Source organism: Macrobrachium rosenbergii, chromosome 54, assembly GCF_040412425.1.
Source record: "Macrobrachium rosenbergii isolate ZJJX-2024 chromosome 54, ASM4041242v1, whole genome shotgun sequence".
NCBI lineage: Eukaryota > Metazoa > Arthropoda > Malacostraca > Decapoda > Palaemonidae > Macrobrachium > Macrobrachium rosenbergii.
Window position 1 is genome coordinate 60,418,199 of NC_089794.1, and position 21,894 is coordinate 60,440,092.

The following is a 21,894-nucleotide window of genomic DNA, read 5'->3' on the forward strand; positions in this document are numbered from 1 at the left end:
GCTCAAAACTAGACCGGAATGCCTTATCACTTGACAACCGGAACTTCAGATCATACAAAGGTCATGGGAAGTGAGTGAGACCACTCATTAACACATCTTTTCAGACATTATGGAATACCCATTTTTTTTTTTTTTTTTTTTTGTCGCAATGAAACTCCTCTGTTTCTCCATTATGCATTTTTCCGTTGTGGATGTTGATTTCTTTAAACACCATTCCAGGTTCTAATATATGATATGTTTCTTTTAACAGGAATTATGGATTCGTCCTGCGAGGACGAATATTTTGGAAGTGGTGCTCTTTTAACATGCTCTGTTGTTAGCAAAGTTTAAAAATATATCATCATCGTATTCATTTCTGAAAAGAACGAATGTGTCGTCTATATATCTGAAGCGAAATAGGTTATAGATGGACAAGCAGCAATCCTTCATTATGTGCTCCTCCGGGGAGCACATGAAAATACTGATATAGGTGAGGCCGAGAGAAGACCCTATCGCCAGCCCATCTGCTTGTTGAAAAAGTTGGTTATTAAAAGCAAAGGTCATGTCCAGTACGGCTAATTCTAAAAGTATTTTAAAAGATTCATTATCAAAATAGCAATATATAAAATCAGGAGTAGGGAAAATTTGGTTACATTAAGAACCATTGATCCCCTTCACAGGAACTTTAGTTTTCAAGGAGTCGACATCTAAACTATATATATATATATATATATATATATATATATATATATATATATATATATATATATATATATATATATATATATATATATATATATATATATCTTTTTTCAAAATAGTAGTCTAAATGACTTTAGCCCACCCCATTTCTCTTTATCAATTTACATCTATATGTTACCAAAGTCCCATCATATTCTAACGGAATTAATGCATAGCAATTCAATAATGCTCACCCTACTCTCAAAATATCATTACACCAAGGCTTGTTCGCTAATTTTCTGTTGATCATTTAATGCATTTTGTCCTCCTTCAGTGTCCTTAATGAAGTTAACACTTAATCCTTTAATTAATGCCATTACATTTCACGGAGTGATGCTTGACACAGGTGGAATTACTGGTGGAAATTAAAGTTTTCCAGTTCATCCCATGAATTAAATCAACAAAGAATAGACGATTTAATACTAGACTCCTCATCGGTTGGGATTGAAGCAAGTTTGTTAAACCCAATTTTATGAATCATGCCCTTGATGAAACAAAGATTTAAATAAAATTAGAATATGGTTCTTGTATGGTATGAATTGTTCTATGACACAATACTTGGTGTTTAGAGAGAGATGAAATATTTAAATGATATATTTATTGTATGGCATGAGTTGATCAATAATTCAGTACTCTCCGCTAACATAGATAGATAGAGAGAGAGAGAGGGAGGGAGAGAAAAGTTTTAGATAATATAATTATTGTATAGCATGCATTGTTCAGTTTTTCAGTACTCATTCTGAGAGAGAGAGAGAGAGAGAGAGAGAGAGAGAGAGAGAGAGAGAGAGAGAGAGAGAGAGAGAGAAGTGGCCAAAGAGGTAGCTCTTGTGTCACTCTTTCCAGTGATAAGTGCACGGTAGGGAAAACAGAGGTATCTGGCTCTTTTAGATATAAAAAAAAAACTAGGTGATGGCTTAGAATTATGGGAGGAGAGTGAATGTCTACTTTTACATTTCTGAAAATATTTTTCGTCAGTCTTACCTACAGTTTTACAAAGCATATCTGATGAGAACGCGCTGCAGGATTTACTGTGTTTATGTTTTTTTCAAGACTATAAAGCATGTAATTATTAGGCATGTAGGTTTTTTTAATTAGCCAGCAGATTTTCTGTATACTAAAGTGAATTACAAATTTCCATTGGAAAAACTACGTACTCATCGAACAAAATGTTATCATAACTAACCTATCTCTATTTCTCACTTAGAGCACTGCAAATAACAACTATTAATGTAATTACATTATTGTAACATTCAAGCGGAATTTGATGAGAGAGAGGATATCTCATTAATGATCCACTCTAGTTGTGTGAGGGCTGCCTTAATGAGGCCTTCACGTATAAGCTAGCTCTGTTTGTATGTTTGTCTGGTTGTCTCTCCCAACCCATCTACCTCCAGTTTCCATGTAATAACATCCTAGTAAACACACACACACACACACAGACATACACATACACAATCTCTCTCTCTCTCTCTCTCTCTCTCTCTCTCTCTCTCTCAACCCAGCAGCGACCCATATCATTAAAGAACATTGTGGAACCTTAATTACTATTTTAGTAAACAGCACCATACTGAATTTTTAAGCAAACGCGTCCATATTACACTTTGCTTGTCAAGTGTTCGTCAAAAAAAAAATAAATAAATAAAGACGAGAGAGGGAGAGACCGAGGGGGTGGGGGAAGGGAGGGAAGATCAAACCTTAAAAATAGATTTCATATTTGCTGTTCATTTTTACTGTTTATGTTATCTTCAAAAAGATCGGAATTATATAGCTTAATCTGACTAAATTTCTGGAACACTTTATTAAGACTATCGTTTTCTTCATGTTTCAATGATACATTTATTGTTATTGTCAAAAAAGTCTCTGGCCCTCATTACCTATCTTTCTGTCTGTTCGTTTTCCTGTTTGTCTGTCCCTCAGTCATAATATATTTTTATTATTCATTTCTCCTTTTACAAATGTTTTGACGCTCGGAAGGTGAACTTTGTTGTAACTGGCCATTTTCTGAAAGTAAGTAGTTCTGTAAAGTTTTAATGATTATCTCTCTCTCTCTCTCTCTCTCTCTCTCTCTCTCTCTCTCTCTCTCTCTCTCTCTCTCTCTCTCTCTCCTCCAGAGCAGAGAGGCCTCATATTCCACATTATCTAGTTTTTTTTAATTTTGCTAAGAACTGTTTAGCTCATGATGCAGAATATTTCATCTCTACTTTTAAATTCACGAAATTGACTTAAATAATTCATGATTTATGATGTAAACATGTCATCTGTCATTGCACAATTACGTCTTACAAAATACTCAAACGGCTTTCACATTTTCATTCACGAGACATTCATTTCTTCTCACATTCTGGCGAAGGCTTCAATGATGTTATTAGAAAAGTTTACTCTGCATCCCTCTTATCCTTGTAACCTTCCGATTGGCGTCGTCTTTATGAGAAATATTTACCTTATTTATTAATACTGTGATCCAAAAAGAAAAGAATAAAATATCAAACTGAATACGGGAAAATGGCTCCGAACATGGCAATCTTTTCGAGAAAGAAAAAACATCCTCTTTCATATCATATATTAAGATTAATTCAGATTTACACAATGCATGAGTTAGAATTAATCACTGTTTTTATTTTAATGAGATGTCCTCCTTACATGAGAAGAAAAGTTGGAGGCCAAAACAGTAAGTATTAAGGAGAGCCCCCTCGATTTGGGACCTTGACGTGGTGAGGGGACTCTTGAACCCCTGGAATCTGTTCCCGGGTTGAGTCGAAGAGTCCTATGGACCATTATACATTTCTTTGCATTCATTTTTGTGGAATTTTCCGCTTTTGCTAAAATTTATTGGACCTGATAAACAGGAAAAGATATCAAAACTGGGATTGGGTTTATATCCGAAGGTAAATAGTGGGAACTGTGGTAGGACCATCAGTTGCCCGATAATGTTCGGACCTGAGAGATATCAGGCGGAACTATTCTATAAGGTTGGGCCACGGTTTGCCATTACACGATTAGAGTGGGCATGATAGTATTCTCGTAATACCTTCAGTCCTAGCAAGCAGGTTTGGCTTACACTTGGGCCACTATAATTGTGTTGTGCCATCCCCTGTGGGGTAGGGTAGGGACGCGGACATTTGGGAGTTGGTCCTCATTTGTGCCATTGGTGGAAGAATAACCCCATGAAAGTCTGATGATATCTTTTTAAGGTTTTCATGTTTATTATTATTTTTTTTACCCCTCTCAAATCTTTATGTCTAGCATTTATAAGGATTCCAGTACCCCTGGACCCTCTGATGATGCTGTTCTGGCACAGATGACGACCTCTGCACCCAGCTTGGAGATTGTAATTTCTCCAAATGTTGATGACTTCTAGAAAAATAAATTGACAAAAAGCAGTAATAACAAATATCCTGATCCCCCTCCTTACTTCCCCTCCCATGGACCCTCTAGCCATGCTTCATTTATGACGACTCCAAGCAAGGACATGGACTTCTCTAGGAAATCTCCATCCAAAATCAAATCTTCAACACAGCCAGGTTGTGTGAAAAATTTGACAATGCTCCATATCGAAGACTTACCAGTCTGTTGTGATTATGAAATGATCTCGACAGCTCTGAAATTATTTGGAACTGTTGTAGAAATCAGGATGAATTTTATTGATCCTGAATGGAAATAGGAAGCGTGGGTTACCTTTAGTATCCATGATGAGGCTCTAAAGGCTAGTAGTATGATAAGTGCCACACAAATAGGTCAAGCTACAGTATGGAGAGCCTTAACAGACAAAGTTCCCAAAGACGTGGACGTTTATATGCCATCTAAATGGGCTCAAGATAAACCAGAGAGAAACCAGAATGCAGAAATAAGGACTCCTAAATCTCCTATGTGGGTGGTAGCTTCAGCCAAGGAGGAAAATTATAAATACTAGAAATTTTGCAGGTTTCTTCAGAAAAAGGTGGGAGGAATAAAGAGCGGTGATATTTCTCGTTTTGGGAAGAACACCGTTCTTATTCATGCCAAATCCACAACCCAAGCATATATGCTGACCTTGTTGGACATAAAAAATGATGAAATGATTACGAAGGTCAAGCCCCACTTAAGCTTTAGTTATGGGGGAGGAGTACTATTTGATGAAGACCTTTATGACATGGCAGAAGAAGAAATTCTAGAAATGAGTCCCACTTCAGTTTGGAGAGTGAAAAAGGCAGCTATTGCCAACATGATCATTTTAACCTTTGTAGATTCTGAAGTACCTTCTCATGTCATATTTGAAAATGAAAGGGTACGAGTACGTACTTTCCAGCAAAGACCAATACAATGCTATCATTGCTTTGAGTTTGGCCACCCATCAAAAAACTGCAAAAATGCTAAAATTTGTATAAACTGCTCTGGTGTCCATTGTTATGATAAATGTAATAGAAAAGCAAAATGTGTTAATTGTCAACTGAAACATAAATCCAATAACAAAAATTGTGAAATTTACAAATTTGAACTGTATTCACTAAATAAAGCCAATGCAAAGCATATAAGTATCGGTTTTGCAAAAAGACAATTAGGACAGCTGTGCTCAAGTTCTTAAGCCACTATTCCTATCTACCACTAGGGGTGCAGTGGCAGCACCCTCTAATGTAGCAGGTACATCAACCCCTGTGGTAGTGGCCCAGCCATCTGGGTCAGGTGCTCGGCCTGTTGAGGCTAGAGCACAAGCCTCCAAGGAGGATAAGATGGCTCTTAACCCAACCACCTTGGAATTGTCTGAGGTAGAGTCTGTCTGAATTAATGGAGACTGAGGAGCAAAAGCACCAAAAGAGGAGACGTTCCCCCTCATCCTCTCCTCCAATTAAACATGCATCACTTGGTAATAGATACAAAGTACTAAGCTCGATGCAAGAACCCCAGCCTGAATTTAAACAGACTGACAAGAAAGGGAAACAAAATGGCACCAGTAAATCAACAGGTAATAAACCAAACCTGTCAAGACCAGTCCTTTCCAAATCATCTCTTGATAATACTCATATACAAAAGAGAGTAAATGAGAAGGCTCCATTCAAAGGGCCTTCTACCAACCCCAAAAATAGTTTTCATGTCAATACTACAATGGAACTGTAGAGGTCTTAGGGCTCGAAGTGAAGAGCTAAAGGTACTGCTCCATGATCATAGCCCAGGTATTGTGTGTCTCCAGTAAACTAAGCTTGGAAGCACACAATATAATCCTGGGTTAAATTACTGCATATATAATTCTCCACCACCAATCGGAGATAGAGCTAAGGGAGGTGCAGCAATTACTACGCATAAGTCGCTGTAACACTGCTTGCTATCAATTAATATTCATCTCCAAGCTGTAGCAGTAACTTTCATTTTAGACAAGCAAATTGCAGTTTCCTCCATCTATCTTCCTCCTGATTTGGATTTCACTTATAATGATATGCATTTACTGCTCAATCAGCTTCCTACTCCTTTCCTCCTCCTTGGTGATTTTAATGCTCACAACCCCATATGGGGTGGGAACACGACAGATGTCAAGGGTAGGATGTTGGAGGATATTATGGATGATCATAATATCACTGTACTCAATAATGGAGCCATGACTTACCATAATATCTACTCCAATACTTATTTGGCTATCGATCTGAGCTTTTGCTCCTCTAGTGTTCACACTGACTATGAATGGTAAGTAAATGAATATCCAAATGGGAGTGACTATTTCCCAATTCATATAAAAACAGTTAAGAATCAGCCCTCTGAGTCACTTCCCAAATGGAAGGTAGATAAAGCAGACTGGAAGAAATTTAATGAGTCTGTTCTCATGGGTAAGAAAGTGAAATCATTTCCATCTATCTCGGAGGCATATAATTACTTCAGTAACACTACCATCAACAGTGCAATTGCCTCTATTCCCACAACAAAAGGGAAGCCCTCTAAACCAGCAGTTCCTTGGTGGAACAAAACCTACAGTAGTATGAGAAAGATCACTAGGAAATGCTACAAAAAGTGTAAGAGGAATGGAACTGCCCAAGCCAAAGTTATTTACCAATGTGCCATGGCCAAGCAAAACAAATATTTTAAAAAAGCAAAAAGAGAGTCGTGGATGTACTACATTAATGGCATTAGCTCAAAACACCATCCAAAATGATTTGGAAGAAAATTAGAAAACTAAATAGCAAGTTTATCCCTGAACCTCTGCCTACCCATAAGATATATGGTGACCTAATCACCCAACCAGAGAGGGTCGCAGAAAAATAAGAACATTCCTCGAGAATATCAAGTAGTGAGAACTATTCTCTACAATTCCAAGACATTAGAAATACCCAGATTTCTCTCGATTTAAGTGAAAATAATTTTGAACCATATAATGCAAAATTTACACTGCAGGAACTCAAAGATGCCTTGCAGATTACCAAACCATCAGCCACTGGTGAAGATAAAATACTCTATGAAATGCTGAAGCATCTCCCAGAAAAGTCAAAGAAATTTCTTTTAGATATAATAAATGCAATCTGGGAAACTGGTAGTATTCCTAAGAGATGGAAACTATCATTAATCCTCCCTATGAAGAAACCAAACAAGGATCCTGCTTTATCCAGCAGCTACAGACCAATAGCTCTCATCACCTGTGTTTGTAAGCTGATGGAAAAGATGATTAACACTAGACGTGTATGCCACTTAGAAACAAATAAATTGCTTTCGCCACTCCAGTTTGGCTTTAGGAAAAGTAGATCTACTTTAGATCCCTTACTGAGGCTCTCAAACCAAATACAACAAGGTTTTGCTAAGCAGAGCCAAACAATAGGAGTTTTCTTTGATATGGAGAATGCATATGACACCACATGGCATTATGGTATTATAAAAAGTTGTATAAGATGAGCATTAAAGGAAACATTATCAGATTTATAAATTCGTTTTTATCAGAAAGATATATAAAGGTAGGAGTTGGGAATCAAGTATCACGACCTTTCTTACAAGAAGAGGGAATTCCTCGGGGTATTGTCCTTAGTGTCACCCTCTTTGCTGTTGCCATTAATGGGGTATTAGAAAAGATATCATCACCAGTAAAAGGGTCTTTATTTGTAGATGATTTGGCTCTGTACTGCACAGGATACGATGCAGCATCTACCAGCAGGTTCATGCAAAGAGCCATCGTTAAAGTAAGCAAGTGGTCTAACGAGCAAGGGTTTTGATTTTCCGAATCTAAAACTGTCGCTGTTCGGTTCTGCAGACGCCGAACTAAGGAAGCCATTACAACTCTTACCCTAAGAGGAATTAATTTACCTTACTCTACTGAAGCAAAATTTTAGGAATGGTCTTAGATGAAAAGCTCGCTTGGAATAATCATATTGACCAGTTAAAAGTGAAAGTGAAGAGATCACTAAATATTTTAAAAGTAGTATTTAATTTTAGTTGGGGTGCTGATAAGAAATCATTGTTAAGGCTTTATAATGCAGTATGTTTATCTAAGTTAGACTATGACTGCCAAGTATACTCATGTGCTTCAAAGACTAAACTTAAGGAATTGGACACTGTGCATAACATGGGGCTAAGGATCTGCACTGGAGCTTTTAGAACTTCACCCATTGAAGTAGACTCCCATAGCTACCACTGGACTTGAAGAGGCATGAGCTAGATCTGAGACACACCACGCGGCTGGAAAGCTAAAAGGAGAATCCTTCTTTTAAGATCTTAAAACAGTGTGACTCAAGTCTTTTTAGATCTAGATCTTCAATACCATTTCAAATCAGACAGCTGAGTGAACTGGAGGATGAAAGTATGAAACATCCTGATATCCTTCCATGGTTTATTCCAGCAATAGATGTCTGCATTAAAGAGACAAAGAAGAAAGATCGTCTGGAAGAAGAAGTCAGAAACAAGTTTTTGGAGCACGGTGAGAGGCATGTAAATGACAGGAAAATCTATACTGATAGATCAAAATCAGAAGATGGAGCAAAAGTTAAGTATATCTTAGTTTAACCAGACCACTGAGCTGATTAACAGCTCTCCCAGGGCTGGCCTGAAGGATTAAATTTATTTTACGTGGCTAAGAACCAGCTGGTCACCTAGCAACGGGACCTACAACTTTTTGTGGAATCCGAACCACATTATGACGAGAAATGAATTTCTATCACCAGAAATAAATTTCTCTAATTCTTCATTGGCCGGTAGGAGAGTCAAGGAAGATGGGGTAGGATGTGCAGTGGTGTGTAAGGGGAATCATAAAAAAGTTATCAGACTTCTCATCCATATTCACTGCTGAAGCAACAGCTATAGTTGATGCTTTAAATCTTGCATCTGATAAGAAATGTAAATCCACAGTAATAAATAGTGACCCAAGGAGTGTTTTAGAAGCCCTAAAGAAGTTTAACCCCACCCATCCCTTAATTCAAAAGGCTCAGGAATGGCTTTTTTATCTTTCTGTTCGCCACAAATCAGTAAAGTTTTGTTGGATTCCTGGCACACTGGTCTAGAAGGGAACTAACTGGCTGATAGTAAAGCAAAGGATGCTGCAAGATGTGATTTTTTAACTAATAAGGTGCCACATTTGGACATGTGCCCAGTTATCAGACGATATATTCATACAAAATGGCAGCAAAGATGGATTTCCCCCATTTTATCCACAAATAGGAAGTACAGAAACATTAGAAAAGTATCGATTTTTGGAGTTCGGGTTTTAATCATAACAGAAGATTTAAGATCATCCTAACACGGCTTAGGATTGGCCATACCCACTTCGCTCATAGCTATATTTTAGAGGGAGTCAGTGCCCCAGTTTGTGCTCACTGTGGTGGTCAGCTAACCATTGAGCATATGCTGGCGCACTGTCCTAAATTCAGTCGCTTTAGGGCAAAGTACTTACTAACTGGGAAGACTATTTTAAATGATGACGTTGAGGTAGATAACCTTATGAGTTATCTAAAAGAATCTAGTTATTCTAATGGGATCTGATTTCAGTATATCTAATAAAGATTTTATTCATATTTATTCTTGTACTAAGAACATATTTTGAAAATAAAAGTTTAATATATACTTATTTTTTTGTTGGCTCTATCTAATATCGTTATTAATTTTTTACGTTCACATTTTAACACTAAATTTTATTAGTATATCATCATTCACCTGTTCATTATCATTCATATAATTAATTTGTATATTTCACCTTCATTACGGCGCTGAATAATCCTGATGGGTTCCGGAGCTTGGTCTTCAAGACCTAAATTTCATAATCAATCAATAATTAAGGAGAGAGAGAGAGAGAGAGAGAGAGAGAGAGAGAGAGAGAGAGAGAGAGAGAGAGAGAGAGAGAGAAACCTAAGATCAATATAACTTCAAAAGAAATGGTACGTCATAAAATCACCTCATATATTTACATAGTCCTCATCTGTCACCGGAGAAGTAGAATGAACTCGATCCTAGGTACAGCACCTGACTTCGGCAAGAATATACAGAACTGATTTGAAATAAGCCTGATGGCTGAACTGAAATTAGTTGCTGTCTCCCATGTTCCTTACTAAAAACTCATATGTTCGCTACCTGGTCAGAGCAGATCTACATAAAAAAAAAAAGTAACTGTAAATCTGTCACAATAAATATCTGAAACTTTTCTAACCTCTGTAGGAACAGTAGTCTATTTACCGACAGCAGGTAGTCAAGTTTGTTACTACCATAACGTCTTGTAAAGCTATGCGCCAGGCTTCTATATCGGTCTAAGACCTTTTGAAATCGTCATTTTGTTTTTGGATGTATGGTTTCTAAGAGATTAGAAAAATATGTATTAAGTTTTTAAACTCGGGCCCCTAAACTCGTTTGGCAGATTGTGTCATAATTTCTAAGGATAATTTTCAGTAAATTAAATTTAACACCAAAACAATAGTATTTTATGACTATTTACTTGGATAAATGAAAACTTAAAAATCAAATATTATTCTCAGTTAATTAGAATTTTATTCAGGAATAGAATTCATACCTTTTAATTAAAATCTCAATCTGACATTTTCAGCTTTATGAGAACTGATATCTAATAACAAAAGCAGAGAGGTATTTATTTTTATTATATCCTTACTAATGTTAATGTAGATTTGTTATTTTCTTACTGAGTGATCTCAACTTGTAGAGAGAAAGTCTAAATTACCAATCCCCTATGTTGACATACTTTTTATTATTTTTATAGATTTAGGCACTGGGGTTTTTGCAGGAATGAACACACACACGCACACACACACACACACACACACAGAGAGAGAGAGAGAGAGAGAGAGAGAGAGAGAGAGAGGAGAGAGAGAGAGAGAGAGAGAAGATACATTTTACAGTTCACAGATAAAAGCCTCTACGTCCACCATATCAGCAGGAGGGAGCCAAACTTACATAACCTGATAGGGTTACTGGACAGGAAGAGAATCAGTGAGCGTACATGATCAGCAAATACTGAAGGCTTTTTGATCTGCCAAGATGACCGTCATCTCCCTGCAGTATTACTCTTGGCCTGGAAAGATCCGGAGGTCCACACTAGGTCTTCATCTCTTTTTCACATATTATCATATTTAAGGAAAGAACCCATGCTGGGATTATCCCGGCTTTGTCTAAAGGAATCATTACTAGTCTTGTATTGAAAATTTACTTTGTTACACAACAATGAATAAAACAGAACGAATAGCTCGTTCAATTCAAAACATATTCATTGTCAATTCATTTGACGCAATAGTCTCTCCTGTAAACGAAATACTCATTGATGTTATTTTTGCTTTCTTTCGTTGATGAAAGTTATCAAGCTTAGTTCATTTTCTTAATAATGTAGATAGCTTTCCCCCTACTTCTCACTACTTAAGAATCATACAATTATTTGGACAGAGCACACATGTCAGTTTCTAGATATATTGTAGGTCTGTTTTCCTATTTTTTTTTTTTTATTGTCTCAGCTCAGTGGTCTGGTTAAACTAAGATATACTTTTTTTTTATTGTTCTTCCCCTCTACTTTTCCTCATTCATCTGTCGTGTATTTTCATTTTTATTTTCAGTAAACCGAAGTTTTGAGACAAATCTTTCCCGGAAAGGAGGAGCTGTTATAATTCTTGGAAGCCTAATAAACACAAACTTCAATCATGAGGACATTTGCAAGGGATGTTGCATTTCAGTTATAATCTTAAACTGTATAAAAGGGATTTGAACTGTTTCCGGATTAGGTCTTTTTGCTCAGTTTCTGGGAAGTTTTACAAGACATTGTTAAATTTGGTTTCGGTTACTGATGATAACATATCTGAATCCAACTAAAAGCAAAAAACATGAGCGCTTATTAAGGAATGTACAATTGTTAATAAACTGAGGTGTTACTATAAAGATAAGCCTATATTGATAAAGCATGAGTCTTCGGAGCTGATATATGACCCCAAATTAACCAATGTACTTATTAATGCATTTATATATTATAAAAGCTATTTATAATTTAGCTATAATCTATTTATACATTTTTATTTTGTTTAATTGCTACTACCATTTACTACATTTCACAGAAATCATTGCAATAAAAAGGAAATGAATAAATAATTTCAAAGCAAGAAAATCGCCTTTTCCATGGTACAATGCACTGTGCCATTTGAGCACATAATTTCCGTGATGTTTCTGAGCATTAAGCTGCGATTTCATAAGGTTCTTTACGCATCACGCCAGCAAAACTTTGAGCTGACGCGCGATAAACCTCTGTTTATCCGAGATATAAGAGAAATTTTTTTACTGAGTTGTTGAATCCTTTCTTTGTGCAAGTGGTAGAATGAAAGTATAATCCTGTCGTGGAAGGAATTTTTTTTTTTCTGGTATGAAAGTCTCATAAAAAGGTCTGTATGTTCCACGATTTCTAAACAATTGATGTAAAGGTGGAGTATACTTCAAAAAACATGTATGAGTAGATTTAGACAAATGCAAACACACCCACATATACACACACACACGCCTACTGATAACTGGATATTTTTATTTCTTAATAGTCTTCAAAATACTGCTGGAAAGCAAAAACAATCGGATTTGATTTTTCTTTTTATAAACCGAAGAGAGATAAAATTCTCAAACCTAATGCTCACATCTCCGTAGCAATTTGATAGTTGTCATTTACAGTTATTGGACTAGGCCTGGGGACAATTTTCCTTCTGTACTTAGGTTATTATTAGTATTCTTTCAAAATTTGTTTTGCTTTAATTTTTCCTTCCAAGATTAGAATGGCATAATTCCAAGGAACAAGAATAAACCAGTTCTTGCATTTCCTATAAGTATATTTGAATGGTCACATACCTGTACAGTTTTCAGATTTTCATTTGGAATCAATTTAAACGAACATCGCCAATTCATAGACTTCGCAATGTTCTGTGTGGCGACTAGCTTGACACAGTCTATAAGATTTCAGTCCGGATAAAATCTCTCAGCACTCAGTTTACGATATACATGTTTGCTGGGATTGGACGGAGCCGTTCTGTCATTCATGTGTCTGCAGTCGTAACTGATTAACAAATGTTTATTTGCAAAAATCTGTTGTCTATTGCATTATTTTCCTGATTTTCCTAGCCGCTTTAAATCCCATTACATACCAATTCTTGGTATCTAGTTTCCGGAATGGCTTTACGTAAATTCCTCCTCATATATTTGTTATAAATTCTAAAATGGATATATGCATGAACATATAGAAGACTGTATGTAACATGAAAACATAAAAAAAATATATAGTCGAGAACTATGCATTCTTTCATTAAACACATTTTATTTTCTATTTTTACCTCAAGTGGTAATTTTTAAATGTGCTTAGATAACTGAACTCGGCGAGAGAAACTTATACATGTGGTAAAATCGTTGCAGAGAAGCAGAATAAATAAAGCAGTTAACTTGTTTTTTTATAGATTCGTCTGTAACCCCAAAGGTCCCTATGAAGGTTCCCAACAGCAAAGTACGAAACTGAAGGGCATTTATATATCCATAATTATCATGGATGCAATATAAAACTGTTTGTAAACAATTATTTCTCATGGAAAAACTATGGGACAAACAAACAAAATTCGATTTACGTTTGTTTTTAGCAGCCTTTCTAAAGAAGTATGTATTTCTCGCCTAAATTGACAGCTTAGTGAAACTTCCTCTTTTTTTATGCGCTGCTGTTTAAAAAAAAAAAAAACTCTCTTTCATAGTTTCCTGTTTCACTAGTTTTTTGGAGTTTATGTCAATCATTTACACTATAGGCTGACGACAGTAATTTCCAATATAGTTACCACAGTTGAGACGCTTGGATGCCACGTGGCTTTTCCACGTTAAGCATTGTAATATATTTGATAACAAACTTAATTTTCCATAAATACTAAAGAACACCATCACAGCAAAGAAAGGAGTTTTTCATTTATTGTAATTTCTTTGTATCAGAAATGTTTGTTCCATTAGAATGAGTCTGTTCAAGTTGTTAGTCAATCAACTGTTTGTAGATTTCCAACTCAGTGTGTACATATGTTTCCAGTTTAAAAATAAGAAATAGCACTACTTAATATCGCAATAAAATATGGATTAAAAACTCTAGTGGGTGTTTTTGCATTGCTCAGCGTGCGTGAGAGAAACCTCTATACGAATATACTGGAAATATTTTGCAGTCCAAAAGAGATTATACATTTTTCTTTTCTTTGGCTGACTGCACAATCATTGAAAGGAAACAGTATTATCACAGTTTGCTGAATGGTGATCAGCAAACAATGTATTTCTTGTAACTGATCTGTTAGAATTGTCTGAATGGGTGTTAGTCACTTCCAAAGCACGTAATTCAGAAAAATTTAAATTCATTGCAAAATTCTCACAGTAAATGTATATTTCCAGTTTAGCAACATAAGCTAATCTAGGAAGAACCTCTCATGGACCAAAATTCAGGTTTCACTTTCCTCCAAGCAGAAACACATGGAAGAACACACTATTTACTCTTCGTTTAGGCGGGAAATAAAGGCCGTGTTTCGATTGGTTGATGAAAGTTACTCAAATTTGTTGTCTCATTGCTGTTACCACGGTTTGGCAATACTGCTAAAATTCTTCCGCTGCTCATATGCGTTACCTCAAGTTATGGAGACAATGGTTTATGAACTTAGTTTTCGTACAAAATTAGTATTTCAAGGAATGTCAACTTTGTCTTACTTTAACGTTCCTTTTATAGTAAATACGTGAGCCTAATATTATGTACTAATATTATATACTCCTGTTGTGATTGGTGCCTCAAATAACTCATGGCAAATTACTATTCTTACGAAATAGTTGCCAGATAGCACCATCTAGCGACTTGCTTGTGATCTTCTTCTTCGTTTGAACGTGCTTTTACCCATTTTTATATGGGGTAAGCACGATGCCTTCTTTTGAAGGACTTTGATTTGGAGTTGGGGTAGGCCGTAGCCTCGATCCACTGCCCTGCCTGACATCGCTTAGATCCCGGTAACGATGTGTAAGTGTATACTTCCTTTAAATGAAAAGACATAAAAGTAACTTTGGTTATAATAGGTTTTCCATTGTTTCCATAGCCTAAGGTAACGTGCATGAAAAACAGACGACTCATAGCAGTATCACCAATGAACTGAAAACAAACAAGTGAGGAAATAATTATGTAAGTGATGGTATTCACAAATTCTCTCTTAATCTTTTGATAATATGATAAATGACATATGCTTATATTGTGGATTTGTTTATGATGGAAAGGGTTTTTTTCTACTTTTTTTTTTTATCTCAAATACTTGTTCATCTCAGCTCCTTGTGTAAATATTAGGTTGCCACTGTGACACCTATGAGGAAACCAGTCGGAATTCAAGTTAAAATCGTTGTTAGCAACGAATGGAAACTGTATATTTCTCGCCTCAACTAACGGTACTTCGAGAGCTCCTCTTACGCGCTATTAATATACTAAATTGATGTTGTTGGCCAAGGAAAGAGAGAAATTTTGAGAAATACATTTGTGCTACATTTGTGGTAACAGGTGAATGTGGCTTTTCCTTAGGAACATTCACTTCAGGATATGACGTCCCTACCTACAAGGGTTAGGGTAGAAGAGATTCTTTAGCCTTGGCAGGCAACTCTTCTAGGAAAAGGACAGGTAGGTGGGAGGGACCCTTTAGTCTTGATAGGCAACCCTTCTAAGCGAAGGTTCCTCTGAATAGCCTACAAACCTTGTTTAGTGGAGCAGTTTAATGTGATTTTTGGCCAGAATCGTTCATTTGATGGTACAAGCATGAAATATGGTATGAATATACTCTGTACGTTACTTTCTGAGAAAAGAGTGCTAGTCATCAAAAATTCCAATATGGTCACCATTTTTTTCAAGATGGCTACTAGCCCACCAAAACAGCCATAAACCATAAAAATGCCGATCTCTGTATATTTGTTTCCAACTTTTGGTACTAAAAAGTGCTACTGATGAAGGGAAGGCAAAGAGAATAAGCTCTTTCTGTCTATATAATGCCCCAAAGGGTTGCAAACTGCAGAGTCGATCTTGCTGTCAAGTTAACACTATTGTTCCTGAGGCAGGGGGGATTCTGCAGACATCAATGGGGCAAACAGAAGGTTTTGGCACCATAAAACCAGTTGCTTTGGACAGATGCAGCTTAATGTCAAAGTAAACTATGGAGGTAGAGCCAAGAAAGTGTTTGTCGCTCACTACCAGAGCACACTGGTGATGGACACTACTGTGAAACTCAGCATGGGGTTCAATATCAGCTAAACTGCAAGTTTAATATCCCAAATGCTATAATCAGCCCCTAAGAAATTAGATAGCTGTGCCTGAACTGACAGGATGTGCCATCGCTGGAGACTGGAGCCAAAGATGATGGGGGCTTTAACGTTATCCGGATGGTGTACAGACTGCACAGGATTTAAATAATATTAGATGAAAGATCGGGTTAGGCTTAGTGCAACAGCTCGAACCTAACTGTATCTCATACATGAAGTGAGCAAAGGTGGTAAAAGATAAACCCTCAGCCAGGTCTACTTAAGTTCAAAGTATCTTATCATGTATACCAAACAAAAAATGCAAACTGACTGGAGTAAATGTCTTTGTCAAGAGGAAAAAAATGATGAAACACTAATTTCACCTCTCAGGTTATTTCAGAGGAAACAGTACTCTGCGGAGTATGTTAATTTGCAAAAAATGTACCATTGCTTCATTTCTTTATTGCTATGCCAATATTATTTGATCCAGCACAATTAGATGATGGAGAAGGCATAGAAACTACATTGATGCAAAATAAAGCAAAATATCTTAACACCTGCTGACTTTTGTTTAATAATACCAAATTGAAAAGAGCACAGAAGAGAACAGTGACTCCCACTACATCAGGCACAGAAAAAACTATGGAAAGAGATCAAGAACCTCAGACCTTCCAAAGGTACAATGCTTTTTGTGTGAAGAAGAGGATGAAATATCAAATTTAAGACAAGCAATGACAATGCAGCTGAATGAAAAACTCAATCAATGTGCCAAGACCCTAAACCACGGAAAGCTCTTTACAGAGTTAAGTGCTGATGATGCTGTTGCTCAAGAACTGAAGTATCACCCACAATGCTTGGCAGACTTATACAACTCAGAGAGGACACATCTTAATGCGATAAAGCAAGAGGAGAATCGCCATAATCAATGGAAAGAGTTATATCCTTTGTCTTTTTCTGAACTTGTTATCTATATCATTGATAGCAAGGTTACTAATACAGGAACATCACCTGTAATATTCAGACTTGCTGATCTAGCTTCCCTATACAAGTACCGGCTACAACAACTAGGTGTAGACTCCCCAGACATCAATACCGCCAGGTAAAAAAAGCAGTTACTCCCTGGAACCCCTGAGCTTGAGGCCCATAGGAAAGGGCGTGATGTCTTTCTAGCATTCAGAAAAGACATTGGCACAATTCTGTCTGATGCTAGCAAGTACAGTGAAGCTATTCATCTGGCTAAAGCTGCAGATATCATTCAAAGAGAAATGCTTGCTCATAAGACAAAATTCAGTCAAGATTACAAGAAGGACTTTGAAAGGAAGCTGTTCCACAGGTACTTCTACAGTTTGTTTGCAGCACTGAGCATGCTGTTGACATCAGGTGTCATCTGGGCCATGGTGTTGTACAGCCAGATGTTGCTGTTGCAAAACTTTTACAATACAACTGCTACTCTAAGTATACTGAAGGATCAAAAACCCACAGGCATTCAAAACACCGTGAAACACCTTTTCCCATATATGTCGGGATAAAAGTGTTTGCCAAAACAAGAAAAAGTGAACTAATTGACAAGCTTCATGAGAATGGAATTAGCATATCATATGACAGTGTTAGAAATATCAGGGGCGAGAGTGTAGAAAAGCAATATGTGGAAGATGATGTTGTGTGTCCACCTATTTTGAGAAAGAAACTTTTCACAACTTCTGCTTTAGACAACATAGACCACAATCCAACAGCCGCAACAGCTAGTACATCCTTCCATGGTACAAGTATTGCATTGTTTCAGCATCTAAGTCCAGATGAAGAAGGGGAAGTACTCACATTGCCCATTGTTATAGACAGTAGAATTAAAACGGTTTCTGAGCTTCCTGAGTCATTCACGAATATCCCACTGACCTTCTTCTGCAAAAGGAATCCAGAACCGAGCACCATTGATGATGTATCATTGCCAGACCTCAGGCTTCTCAGTATAACATGGTCAGTGCATCATGCAAACAAACAAAGGACAAATGATTTTGTGACCAGCATCAGTTTTTGCTGCCACTTCTGTGAGATCAAGCACAAGTGTTGTCTCCATCATGCATGCTATGAAAAAAATCAGGGAATCTGTAGCTTTCCTTAACCCAGGACAAACACCAGCTATAACAGCTGACCAGCCACTTTACTCATTGGCTAAGCAAATACAGTGGCGCTGGCCTGACAAATATGGGAGGATAAATTTGTAATTATGTTTTATGGACTTCATATTGAGATGACAGTCTTGAAATCTATTGGGTTGATGCTAGAGGGCAGTGGATGGACTGGGGCACATTTGGAAGCAGTCGTGGCATCTTCATGCTCTGCAGGTTCACTTCTATCTGCTACCAATGTCACCAAGACTCGCCAAGCCCATCAGATTACAGCATGCAGCTTATTTAAGCTCTTGAAGAAAGCCTATAGTGCATATTATGCTGAGCAGAAAGACAGTGAAGAGGAATCTGTAACTTTTCCAAAAATTATGTGATGCATGCAAGAAAGAATGTCCACATTTTCAATAGTGGCTTTTGGTTTTGAAAATGGAGTTGACTATTTTGACAATGATACATTCATTTAGAAAGGGAAGCTTTGCACTGTATCGTGAATCTCTGTCGGAACTAATACCATGTTTCTCTGCCAAGAACAACTTCAATTAGGCATGATGGTTTCCAATTCATCTTTGAGATATGATGAGCCTGGAGAGACAAAACTCAAAGGTTGCAAGGCAGATCCAAAATGGAAATTTTGTTGTTCACAACTCTGGAAGGCATTTCTCATCAATGGCTATTGACTAGACCCATGAGCAGAACAATGCTATCATCAAAGGAGATGGGGGAGCTATAGGGCTACAGATGACCAATCAGCTCTTCATAGATGGATGGTGACTGGACCAGAAATAAGCCAGTTTGTAACCAATTATGAAACAGCATTGGGCAGTAAAGATATAAAGCAAAATATTCGTCACCATGAACAGTCACAAGCAGCTCAAAAGGTATTCCTTGAGAAGGTGCACTGGCTCACCACAGTCATGGAAGAAATGGGCAATCCATTTGCTGAAGAGACAGGAGATCTTCTGACCCTTGACACGAAAGACATCGCAGAACCCTCTGAACCTGAACTTGTTGCAGCCCATTTTGAGAAGGGAAAGGAACAGTTCAAAACTTTTATGGATAAAATGCAGACTGATAGTCATTATTTCTACCAACCAATCAAGAAGAACAAGACAGGTTTTTTCAGTGCAGGGCCAAGGCGAAACAACCAATGTGAGACAAAGCTACTTGAGGACAATTGTTCTTAATAATGAGTCAGTATATTTGTTATATATATATATATATATATATATATATATATATATATATATATATATATATATATATATATATATATATATATATATATATATATGATGATTATTATCACTTTTGTACGTGATTCATTTATCACACATTACCACAGGTGAAAAATAAGAGAAATGGTGTAGGTCCTGACCAGTTTTCGACTTTTATTTCCAAGCCATGGCTTGGAAATAAAGTCGAAACTGGTCAGACCTACACCCCTGCTTTCTTATTTTTCACCTGTGGTAATGTGTGATATATATATATATATATATATATATATATATATATATATATATATATATATATATATATATATATATATATATATATATATATATATATATATATATATATATATATATATATAAGCGAATCCCACAGGAAAATGGCAGGCAGAAGTTCAGTACCAAGTGCTTTCACTTTTATTAACGCATCATCTGGGCACAAATGAGACACAGATGAAAGGAAGGTTACAAAGTAAACAAAAAGAACAAGAATACCAGATGGTCAATTGTCAAAGGGTAATAAACAGAAAGATAATCCATGATAATCCGGGATCAAGTAGTCACAAACTAAAACATAGGCCTAACTACAAGAGATACGAAAGTTTAGCCATACAAAAAAAAAAAAAAAACATGAATAAAATTGGATACCAGATGGTTAATTGCCAAGGGGTAATAAACAAAAGGGTAACCCAGGAAAATCTGGGATCACGCGGTCACAAACTAGAACCAAATACTTAAAATAAGATATGTGGAATCTTACCCATTCAAATTACAGAAACATGTATAAAACTGAATACTAATTTTTACTTATATTTATCAACAACTTTTTAATTATGAAGGCATCAAGTTTAAACAAATCAAGACTTAAATTTATAACACTTTCATTACTTGACTTGATAAAACAAGATTCGATGATATTCCTTTTAAATGTGTCGTTGCACGGGACTTAAAGATCTTGCTTCACTCCAGTTAATAAGATGATCTGAATCTGTATGTACGAATAATACATTCAATATTTGGCCAGATCTCACAGAATATTGGTGTTGTTTGATTTATCCAAATAATGATTAAACATGACTATTTATACAAGAATATATAGGCATTTTTTCATGATAATCGTCACATGGCAGGCATCTTGGAAAATGGCCATTAAAGGGAATTTGAGGTGGCTAGCAGTTTTTTTTTTTTTTTTTTTTTTTAAGTCTACCCTCCAATGAGTATTTCTGCCAAATTTCATGCTTGTATCATCAAATGAATGATTGTATGGCTTATCTGATCCACTAGCTCTCCAACCTTGGACTGTGCCATAGCTATTTTACTGTGGCCTTCCATGGCCTTGGGTTTGAGTTCCCTTGCTTGAGGGCACAATCAGGCTTTTTTCCTCCTTTTTGTTCACTTTTCTGTTTTTTTTTTTTTTTTTTTTTTTTTTTTTTTTTAAAGTGTGTAGGGCAGGCTGATGAGAAAGCAGAAGCTGCTTGGTGGATTATCAGGGAAGCGCCTTCTTCCTTAACTAATCTTTTCATTCTAGGTTTCTTATATTTTCTAAATCCATCCCCAGTTGTTGTGATAAACCCTGCCAGGTTTCTTATTTACCTTACAAGGTGTGCCAGCTCCACCTTGTCGACCATTTGCTTCTGGAACATTTTCCAGTGACATATGGTCAGGATTATTTATACTTTGAATGAAATTTTGTTAAAATATAAATAGTGTTTTTGTTGATTGTATTATTATTGTTTATTTGTTCTGTTGATTTTTACCATGTTGTTGTTATGAGTCTATTTCTTAGTTTTACTACTAATTTTATGTTGTTAATTTTTATTCTTTTCGGGAGACATTGAGCTGAACCCTGGGCCTTGCTATTCATTACTGTACGAAAAATTCCAGAGTACTTTACTCAAATATTTAAGGCTTAAGGTCAAATTTTCTTGATTTTCAGAGTTACTCCCATAACTATGATTTTATATTTTTGTCTGAGGCACTTGTAAGTATTAGCAAGTCAAAGTTGAGTTTTTATTCCCAGGGTTTGATGGCCCTTATTTTATTTATCGTTGTATCATCCCACATGCCAAAGGTAAGGCTGCATGCATTAATTCCAGACAACCTATTTATCGTCAGAAAACTTAGAGTGTAGTTACCATGACGTTCTTCGGTTT